This window comes from Lepidochelys kempii, chromosome 6, assembly GCF_965140285.1.
Source record: "Lepidochelys kempii isolate rLepKem1 chromosome 6, rLepKem1.hap1, whole genome shotgun sequence".
Lineage (NCBI taxonomy): Eukaryota > Metazoa > Chordata > Testudines > Cheloniidae > Lepidochelys > Lepidochelys kempii.
The window spans coordinates 24,136,229-24,147,896 of record NC_136385.1 but is presented as its reverse complement, the minus strand read 5'-3'; positions in this window follow the sequence as shown (position 1 = coordinate 24,147,896).

Genomic DNA, 11,668 nt, shown 5'->3' with positions numbered 1-11,668 from the left:
TAAATCAGAAGTTAGGAATTGTAGAAAATTGATAAGAGAAGAAAAGGGACAGAGAAATTTAGGGCCAGCAGAGTTAAGGACAATAAGTAGTATTTTTAAAAATATATTTGGGACAAAAAGAGTCCAGACAATGGTATTATTCCACTACGACATGGAAATGGCAGAATTATCAATAATAATGCAGGAAAGGCCAGAGTGTTTAATAAAATATTTCTGTTCCATTTCTAAGGAAAAAACAGATTATATAGTCTCATCATAGGGTGATAACACTCTTTCTATTCCACAAGTATCCCAGATGAAGTTAAACAACAGCTACTAAAGTTAGACAGTTTTAAATCAGAAGGTCCAGATAACTTGCTTCCAAGAATTTTAAAAGACCTGTCTGAGGATCTTGCTGGACCATTAATATTGATTTTCATTAAGTCTTGGAGCACTGGAGAAATTCTACAAGGCTGGAAGACAGATGAGTAAAGGGATGACCCAGTAATTATAGGCCTATCAGCCTGACATTTATCCCTGGCAAGGTAACAGAGCGGCTGATATGGGACTCAATTAATAAAGAATTAAAGGAAGGTTATGTAATTAAAACAAATCAACATGGGTTTATGGAAAATAGATCCCGTCAAACTAACTTGATATCTTTGATAAGACTGCAAGTTTGGTTGATGAAGGCAATAGTGCTGATGTAATATACTTTGACTTGATACCACACAACATTTTTATTAAAAAACGAGAACAATATAAAATTAACACTGTGCAGATTAGAAACTAGCTAACTGATAGATCTCAAAATGTAATTATAAATGGTGAATCATCGTCTATCACATGTATTTCCAGTGGGGTCCCTATGCCATTGAACGTTTTGATCAATGACCAGGAAGAAAACATCATCAGAAATCATCACTGATAAAATATGAGGATGACACAAAAACTTTGGGATTGGTAAATAATGAGGAGGGCATGTCACTAATTCAGAATGATCTGGATTGCTTGGCAACCTAGGCGCAAAATAACAATACGTATTTTAATACGGCTAATTATAAATGTATACATCTGGGAACAAAGACTGTAAGCCACACTAATGTAATGGGGGACTTTATCCCAGGAAGCAGTGACACTGAAAAAGATTTGGGGATCCTGGTGGATAATCAGCTGAACATGAGCTCTCAATGTGACTCTGTGGCCAAAAGAGCTAATGTGATCCTGGGATTTATAAACAGGGGAATCTCAAGTAGGAGTAGAGAGGTTATTTTACCTCTGTATTTGGCATTCGTGCAACCGCTGATGGAATACTGTGTCCAGTTCTGGTGCCCACAATTCAAGGACGTTGATCAACTGGAGAAGGTTCAAAGAAGAGCCACAAGAATGATTAAAGGATTAGTAAATATGCTTTACAATGATAAACTAAATAGATTGAACTTTTTGAATCAAACAAAGAAAAGGTTAAGTCTACAAGTATCTACACAGGGAACAAGCAGTTAATAATGGTCTCTTCAGTCTAGTAGAGAAAGGTATAACACAATCCAAAGGCTGGAAGTTGAAGATGGACACATTCAGACTGGAAATAAGGCATAAATTTATAACTGCGAGAGTAAATAATCATTGGAACGATTTATCAAGGGTTGTGGTGAATTCTTCATCACTGACAATTTTTAAAATCAAGATTGGATTTTTTTTTTTTTCTAAAAAAGACATGCTTTAGGAATTATTGTGGGGAAGTTTATGGCCTATGTTATATGGGAGGTCAGAAAAGAGGATCAGAATGGTCTATTCTGGACTTGGAAAGGGTCATCTCTAAGCAAAACAGCTGTCAAATTCTGTTAAAATTATTTAAGCTAAAGAAATAGTAAGAGTTTGCAGAACAAGAAAATTGAACTTTATAGACTAGGCCTTGCTGAAATAGGCCCATTTCCCTCATAGTGCCTATCTGTATATTTAGATACCTAAATAAGTTTAAAAATCTGGCCCATAGTGACCAGAAACATTCAGTTAACAGCTGTTTAATAAATCAGTTAATTTTTAATGTGTTTTGATAGGGGAAAAAAGTAAATTTATGTATTCTACCATTTAAGGTAGTTTCGTTTAATTAATCAACATTATTTTTAAAATACTGTTTTTGTGCTTTTTAATTGAATTCCCATTTTCATCCAAACACAGTTCATCACAGATCACGAGGAAAAAAGTTATCACTCAGTAAATAAGAAATTAATCATTCATCAAATGAAAAATAAATGTATGTTAATTATATAATTGCTTAAATAAGTCAGTGTGTGTAGATATGGTGTATCCGCCTGGTTAACAAAAAAGTAACAAATTTACTATAAAGGCTATATATAGCTGAAAATTGGTGTGTTTGAATGGTTATACCAACCAATGAGAATGAACCCCTCTTTAGGAATACAACTAAAGTACAAAAGCAAAACAAGATTAAAGTAGATGATTTAAATCAAAGTTTCCTGCCTACTGATTTAAATCATAATTAGAGTCAGATTTAAATCAATCCCCCCTGCTCCACATTGCAGGCATCAGCCTTTTACTGCAGGGAAGGAAGAACGACGCTCCTTTAAGACTCAGTCATTGCTACTTTTTAAAATCAGGCATTCATCTCCTGTAACAAGGTATAGACAACCTCCACTTCCCCAGGGGTTAAATGCACACTGCCTCCAGTATTCTGCAACATTCCCAGCAGTGACATTAAGAGTGGAAACAAGAATCAACCCTAAGCGTCCCAAATTACAGTGTGCTGCACTGTTCTCTCAAGTCACTGGGACTGATGTTTGCAATTGCAAAGAAGGAAAAGCTGGCCGATTCCCACTCAGCAAAGAGGTCAGCTTTGGCAACCGCTGATATTGTGATAAGTTTCATCACCGCAGGCCCATGAAAGAGTCATGACTGTAGTTGACCAATGAAGAAATATTAAATAAGTACCACATGCTTCCCAATTGCTTTAAGACACAATGCAGCATAAAGAACAACAACAGGACAACTGTGCAGCTGCCTGAATGGATCATGATTTAGGTATTTGGTTTGCAATTGTATCTCACAACAAAGCAATAAAACCACACACAGTAGAAGGCAAGAGAATAAAGAGATGCAAAATGACAGTACCGAAACAGGATGTAGGATCACCACAAATCTGGTGAGAGGTGGAGGACACAGCTGCAACTTAAGGTACAGGGGCTTTTCTCCATATAAGCTCTGATTGAGTTACTCCCAGGGCTCTGATCTGATAATACTGCCTTATGGTACATCCAGGACTCCCCAGGTCACTTAAAGGATACAATCAACCTCCTTATATACCTTTCCCTGCCTCTCAGACGCTCATACTCACAGCCCTCACACCACTGTCTTACATTTATTACCTTCCCCTTCCCATCAGATTTACACCCTCTGCCTCCATAATAGCTACATGTAATTCTTGCCATGCTGAGGAACTGCCACATGTCCTAATAAGTATAAGACAGTTTATTGATTTAGTTAACAATAAGACATATGTAGTTAGGAGGTAGTAAGGCCAGATGATGCAATGGCATAGTCCAAAACCCTTTTATAGCAGGAGTTAGGGGTTCAAATCCCACCTTCTGCAACACACACAAAAAATGAGTTTGATAGCTTCCTCCTACTCCCAATTTAGGGCCTCATTCTGCGCCGGGGGTAGTCTGCTCCTGAAGGGTAGTGGGGCCTCTTGGTCAGCCTGCCCAGTCATGTGCCATTGCTCTTTCAGAGTCTGAAAGGTTTTATATACAGACCTGGGAGATACTGAGGAGAGAGGTAGTGGTCTCAGTAGAAAAATGTGTTCGGGCGGGAGGGGGAGAATCCTGTTACTGTTTTTTTTTAAGGGCAAAGGGCCAGGTGCAATGCAGAAAGGATGGGGCAGGGCCCCTCCCTCACATAACTGGGGATGAGCTCGGAGAAGGGGACCAGCATAAATACTGCCTCTTCCCTCAAAGCAAGGCAGACACCAGAAGACATCAGCAGGGCAAGGCTAGCCTGCTGAGCAGCCTGATTAAGGAAAAGGGGTCAGCCAAAGGAGGCTAATCCATTATTCAGCTCCAGAGAGGAGAGCTGAGGGGTCGTGCGTAAGAAGGAAGCGAAGGACTAATTAATACAGTCCATTTCCAAGAAGGAGAGCTGGGACTCCTGCTTAAGGAAGGACTGAAAAGGAATAAACCGGAAAAGGCACTGGGGAGGGTTCCAGAAACAAAGGCTGTTTCCACACATATGGAAGAAGGAAGGAACCAGAGAAGACAAATGTCCTAGGTATATCTGAGTAAGGTCCTTCTTATGCTTATGGCTGTCATTAATAAATGAGACCTTTGGGAAAAAAGAGTGAGGGCTTTAGATTAAAAAAAAATAGATCTGTCTAGACTTTTTTATAACCCAGGTGATGGAAAGTAAAGCTTACCTATGGCCTGACCAAAAGGGGGCACACCTGGGTGACCTCCATGTCATCACAGACCAAAGCCACTGAAGTCAATGGAAAGATTCCATTCCAATGAGCTTTGGCTCAGGCCCTTTAACTTCACTGAAATCTGGCACAAGTAACATTCTTTTTGCTCAAGGAGGCCAAGTGCTGAAAGAACAAAGGATCATGTGAATCAGAATTGGCGTGTAGTATTGGCAAAACTGAGGGAGACACTTATGGTATTGTCTGCTCAGAAAGAGAAAGAAGCCTTTTTTGAAAATAAAAATTCAAGCGTCACTGAATTCAGTCCCCATGAAAAGGCTCCTCCTCCTTTAATTATCTAGTGTATGTTCTGGACAAGGAATGCATTACTTTTTACTATTAGCAGACTCAGTTTAATTTCATTCCTACAAGAAAGGCTTGTAAGATATGATGGAGAAAATGTCAGGAACACTATAACTAATGGTACAAATTTCAATGGCAATTATTTCCTAGCAATCATTTTATCATTTGCAGGGTTTCGCAGCATAGGTCAAACAGCTGTTTCTTCTTATACCCCTCAAGCCATATGAAGTGCAAAAAGAAAGGGGAAAAAAAAACAACCATGCCTAGGAAAACAAAGTAACATCATTGCTGGTTTTGCGAAACAAAAGTGAATTGGTGGATTATCTTTCTAAAGTAGATTTATCTACACAACCTCTGTTTGACATCTTAGTCCTTAACTCCATTTAAAATTTAAAAAAATCACTTTATACAGTTAGTTATTTTACACACACACACACACACAATACCTTTGTTAAAATTCCCTCAACAGTCTTAGTGGGGTGACATTATACCCATTCATTTACTGGAGGAGAAAGAAAATCATTTGGTATTCAGTAATGAGGAAGGCAGCTCAGCTGTGGGGCTGCTTTGGAGACAAGATGTGGCTTCCCTAATGCAACAGACAAGTTCCCAGTGATCAAACCAACTTCCAATATATATATTGTTTACCCTGTGGTTTTCCTTCTATGTTTACTACCATACTCTATGGCTCTGATACAAAGCCCTTTGAAGTCAGTGGGCTTTGAATCAGGTCCTAAAAAGAGCAGTCCCAACCATACATAAAATATTCTGAACCTGCACCTTTTTTGTAGGGGAGGAAATTACTTACTTCTACTACTTGAAACTATTCACAGTGCTTTACCTGCATCTTGCTCATTGCTATTTTCCCAGCAACCAGATAGATTCTACCTCCCCATCCTAAAAGAACAGTGACACGTTATACCCCATATTCTTCACAGAAATATGGTTATGATACAAATATGGCATAACTAAGATATACTTTATGCAAGATGGCTCATGTAAGATATCACTGGAAAGGTTATTATTTACTAAATTAGATTATCCAATTTGTATGCATGTATCATTTCTGTATCTAAAGTTAGGAATATTGACTATGTAACAATTACAACTGTGTGTGCAGTGGGGTGGAGGGAAATGCCCTCCAGATAGTAGGCAATCCTCCTGAATGACCCATTTAAGAAGGGCAATAGAACTCTGAAGATACAAATCTCCCACCTTCCTGGGATGCTGTATTGACACTACAAGGTAAGGTGATAATGTCACCTGATGGAAAATACCCCCTTGGACACTGCTGGTGTCCCCCCTTTGCCACTGTAGGGAGATGGGGATCAAACAAAGGATTCCCACCTTAGGTAAATCCTTTTTAAGGGCTGAGGAGGAGGTTGATCTGGACTCTCCTCCACTGCCTACCCAAGAAGAAAGACTGCTGAAAGTTCCTGAGGGGAAAGGCAGGGGTGAGTCCAGATTGAGAGAGGGGTCCAGTCCATAAGAAGAGATAACTGGAACTCTAAGCTACAGAAACTCTGCATCCTGCCTAATTCAATATTTAGGGTGAGAAATTACATTTTGTAACCTGTTTCGTTAGTGAATCAAGCTTAGTTTGTGTGTTTTGTTTCATATGCTTAGTAATCTGCTTTGTTCAGTTTGCTATCCCTTATAATCCGTTAAAATCTGTCTTTTATAGTTAATAAACTTATTTCTTGTTTATAACATAACCCAGTTTGTGCAATCCATATCTGGGGTGGGGTGTGCATATCTCTCTTCACATTGAGGGAGAGGGAGAATTTTTATGGAGTTTGTGCTGTATAGATTTTTCTATACAGCGCAAGACAATATACCTTTGGGTCTGCACTCCAAGGGAGGTGGGCACCTAAGTGCTGGGGCACATTCCTTAAGAGGAGTCTTCCCAGAGCTGATCTCAGTGTTGGTGTCTTTTTGCAGCTGGGTGTGGCCCTGACTCTGCGTGCACTAGAGGAGGCTTAAGAGCCTGGCTTAGCAAAACAGGGTAAAGGGGGCCCAGGCTGGCGGAACAGGAGGGCTCAGTGGTATCCCAGTACATCAACTGGCACCTTAAAGGGGAGCAATCTGTGCAAATCATATGTGACTGAAAGAGTTTGATTTCGAGACTAAATTAGTGCACAACTTTCATACTGGCACTGCAATTAGTATTCTCCAATGGAAGTTATTTACAGCTATTGGGGATGCAGACAGCAAAAAAGATGTCTCTCTGGAAATATCAGATTTATTTACAGTAGCATTTACAGTCGGGTGGATGCAGCGGAGCTCGAGCCTTCCGCTTGCCTCGCTTCCCCTGGACTAGGGTCCAGCCCTCCATAGCATCATCTGGGGGCTGGTTAGCAGGGGTCGTGTCGGGGGGCGGAGGCGACGGTTTAGGGGTTCGGGGAGGTAGCGGTGGGGCAACGTGAGGGGTGGGGGCTTCTCCTTGGGGAGGGCCCTCTCTTGTACCCGATAATATCCTTGCCACACCCTCCTCCATGGGCTCTATTGGGTTGGTACTAGCAAGGGTAGAAACCCCTTGCTCGCCCGGGCATTGTAGGGAAGGTATCTCTTGGGCCCGGACGGGAGCAGCGATGGGTCGAGTAGGAGGAGGGTTGGTTTCTGGTACTGGGCAGCCAGGGGCGTCGGCAGCGACGGGGCCGATGTCCTGCCGGGTCTCGGGGGTTTCGGGTGCCCCTCCCCCCCGAGCCAAAGGGCAGTCTCTGCGGACGTGCCCCGCTGAGCGGCAGAGGTAGCACCGGGCCTCTCCGGTAGAATAAAAGACCCGATAGCGGGCTCCCTCGTAGGGGACTAGAAAGGACCCCTCAAGCGCCTCTCCGTCACGCGCCCCTGCCGGTGGTAGAAGCTGCACTTGCCGGCGGAACGAAAAAATGTGATGGAGGGTGGGGTCCTTGCAGCCCAACGGGAGAGGGCTGATGACAGAAACAAGTTTCCCCAGGGTGGAAAGAGCGGGTAACAGTGCAGCATTGGGTAAGAAGGGAAGAACGGAGGTAAGGACGAGGCGAACGCCCAGGTCTTCTAACAATTCTAGGGGGACAAACACCCCCCCTATCGTCAGGCCCCTCTCCACCGCCTCCTGGGCGGCATCCTCCGAGGCTAAGAAGAAAACGACCTTCCCATACATCTTGGAGGCCGCCACAATAGCCGTGGGTCCTACCACCTTCGCCAACGCCTGCACGTATGTCTCCACGTGGGGCGAGGCGGGCACCAGGAGGCAACGGACGCCGTGCTGCCTGGTCAAGGCGGGGAAAGGGCCTCAGCCGCTGGTGATGGTGGCGGAGGCGGGGGGGGGCGAGATGACGAGGCGGCAGGCAGCGGGGAGCCCGCTGCCGCCCGGGCATACGTCCTGGGGGCCGGGGGAGGGACAATCGCAGAGCTGGTGGAGGGAAACGCTGGGAGGGGCGCCACGGTTGATGACGAGGCCGCAGCGGTGGGGGCAGCCCCTGCCATGGAGGGCTCAGTGGTTTTAGCGGGGCCCTTTCCTTTCCACCCGCCCTGGCCCTTCTGGTGAACCGGGGGGGGTTTCCTAGAATCTGGGGGGGTGGTGGGTGCAGCAGCAGCAATCACCCTGGTGCCTCCTGCTACCGGTGCCCCAGCAGGGGGGGTGGCAAGTACCTTAACAATAGTAGTGGGGGGGACCTTGGGGGTTGGGCAGGGGTGGTGGTGGGGAAGGGACAACTAATTTTATTAAAGCAGTCTCGCCCCTCTCGTTCCCCGCCATTGTGAGCAGGGAGAGACAGGGAGACACCGGAAGGAGAAGGGGGGAGGGGAGAAGGCGGAATAGCCCCTCCTTCCGCTGGCTGCGGACGGGAAGGGAAAAAATGCCGAGGGAGGGGGGCTGGGAGGAGAGGGGGAACAAAATCGGGGTCCAGTAAAAGGGGCAAGTTGTGGGATAAGCAATCCGGGGGGGGCGGGTGCAGACCCACACACGTTTGTCCAAAGAGTCTCGGTTGGTCGGTTGTTAGGTCCGGTCCGGAAGGCAAAGTTCAAAGCAAACAGCTGGATCCAAAGGGAGATGGCAGATTGCCAGCAGGGACAGACTGCGGGGGGGCTGTAACAGTTGTAATAACGATGGGGGGGTAGGGGCACCGATGGATCGGGGGTGGGGGTCTCCACGCCACACCCCCTGTGCCGCCACAAACGCAAGTAGTCACAGTCAAACTCCTCCCCACGAGAGTATAATTCAGAAAGTTACTCAATCTTACGGCCTTCGTCACAATGATTTATATTATTTCTTCTGTCTGATGAAATCTCCGTCTCCGGCTGTGTTGGCTGTGTTCCAAGTCCTCCGGTATGTTAAGAATGTTGTAAGGTCCGAGCTGCTGGCAAAACGGCTGGGTCTGGGGGTTTCCACTCCCCCCTCCGGACAGCAAAATCGGCAATCTTCCCCCCCCCTCCTCCGGGGGCTCAGCTGAGGCAAATAGCTGCGCCCGAAAGCAGGCGTGGGGGGGGGATGGCCGGCGAAGGACGTAGACGGAAAAAAAACACAAAAAATGAAAAGAAAAAACAAAAAAGTGTCTGGCCCGGTCGGGGGGAGACTATGGCAGGTGCAAAAAGTAAGAAAAATCCGGGCCAGGGGGCTTTAGGAAAGAATAGAAAGCAGATAGCTGAGGAGCAAGCAAAAGACGTTCCGTTTCCTAACAGGGAAGGTTCCAGAACAATCAGGAACCTTCTGGAGACAATTAAGACAGGCTGATTAGAGAACACCTGCAGCCAATCAAGAAGCTGCTAGAATCAATTAAGGCAGGCTAATCAGGGCACCTGGGTTTTAAAAAGGAGCTCACTTCAGTTTGTGGTGTGCGTGTGAGGAGCTGGAAGCAAGAGGCACTAGGAGCTGAGAGTGAAAACACAGACTGTTGGAGGACTGAGGAGTACAAGCATTATCAGACACCAGGACGAAGGTCCTATGGCGAGGATAAAGAAGGTGTTGGGAGGAGGCCATGGGGAAGTAGCCCAAGGAGTTGTAGCCGTCGCACAGCTGTTCCAGGAGGCACTCTAGACAGCTGCATTCAACAGGGCCCTGGGCTGGAACCCGGAGTAGAGGGCGGGGCCGGGTTCCCCCCAAATCCTCCCAACTCCCGGTCAGACACAGGAAGAGTAGACCTGGACTGTGAATTCAGAAAAACGGCCAAGCTGAGGGCTGCCGTGAAGCTCCAAGGCGAGCAAATCTGCCAATAAGCGCAAGACCCACCAAGGTAGAGCAGGAACTTTGTCACACAATCTACCAGGAGTAAACACAATCTGCATAGGGAAGGCTGTTCATAGGAGTCATTGGTAATCAAGAAGCTATGAGCAGCAGCAAGGTTTAGTGGACACTACGCAGGACTGGAACTCAAGAGCCATGGGTTCTATTTCCAGCTCTGCCACTGGCGTGCGCTGTGATCTGGGAAGGGATTCACTTCTTCCCTCTGCATAGGTCTACATTAGATGACAAATGTGAAAAAGCGGGACGGGGGTGGGGGGTAATAGGAGCCTATATAAGAAAAAGACCCAAACATCGGGACTGTCCCTATAAAATCAGGACATCTGGTCACCTTAGCTGGGAGTGAGTGCCCAACCCAGGTAGACAGACTCCCACTAGCAGGGTTGAGCTAGCCCGCTAAGAATAGCAGCGTGGCTGGGGTGGTAATTTGGGCTAGCCACCTGAGCTTGGACCCGGGAGTGGGATGGGCTGTAACATCCACACAGCTATTTTTAGTGCACTAGCTTGAGCCCCACTACCAGGGGATCTGTCTACCCACACGGGGAGACTTGCCCCCAGCTGCAGTGTAAACATACCCTCTAGGCCTCCATTTACCCTCCCCTCTCCTTTGTATGTCTAGTTGGATTATAAACTCTTTGGAGCAGGGGCTGTCTCTCACTATGTGTTTGTACAGTGCCTAGCACAATGGGGCCCTGATCTCTGTTAAGGCCTCTTGGAACTAATGTAATACAAACAAAAAATGCAGACCAGCCCCCTCACCACCACCATCAATCTCTAGGCCGCGCCTCCCAAATCCTCCCCAACTCCTGTTGCAAGTTTGGTTAATTGAATGATTTTTGGAGGATTTGCTGAGAGTTTTCCCATGCATGGCTATATGCAGCATCAGCCCTTGAGTTGTAGAGTCTTTAAATCATACATTGTACGTATTTAATCATTTTTTAAAACAAAAATATGCAAGCAGCAGGCTTGAAGGTGTGCCTTTGGCATTTTATAAAGGTCACCCTTTCATATAGAGGAAAAGATGGTTGAAAGTTAATTAAATTATATTGAACATGAATCCAGATTCTCCAAAGCAAGTGCTTTAACATCTGTAAACAGCCAGTGTTTTTAGAAGCATTTTGAGGATGTGGTCATCAGATAAATCTGACCATGGGGCTTGTAAGAAATGTGGCTGCATTGTGCATATTTTGTTTGTAAATTCCCTCACAGGTTTGGGGGGTTGTTTTTTTTTTGTTTTGTTTTTTTTTACCATATTGGGAGTAGTTTACTACTTAAATGCTGAATGCCTCCTGTTAGAAGCATTCTAAACCTCATGAATAATAACAACTGTTCATGCCTCAGACTATACAGGCCTTATGATGGCAATAATAGCCTTTCAGATGGGACCTTTTGTGCTGATGGGTATTAACACATGCACAGCAGAAGGATTCCAACAGTAATAAAATAACTTGAATCCTGTCAAAGGCCAAAGTAATTTCAGCCATTATGTTAGTGGGTGCATGCTGCGAGCATGAAACAAAATAGGATCACTGGGAAGCATGTGGGAAGCTTATGATTTTCTTAAATTCATCTGGCATAAAACGCACACATTCTGTGTAACTGGTTCTGTGGCCATGATAGACCTGTATCTGATTCTGTCTCATACTCTATAGTTTTCAGAGTAGCAGCCGTGTTAGTCTATATCCGCAAAAAGAAAA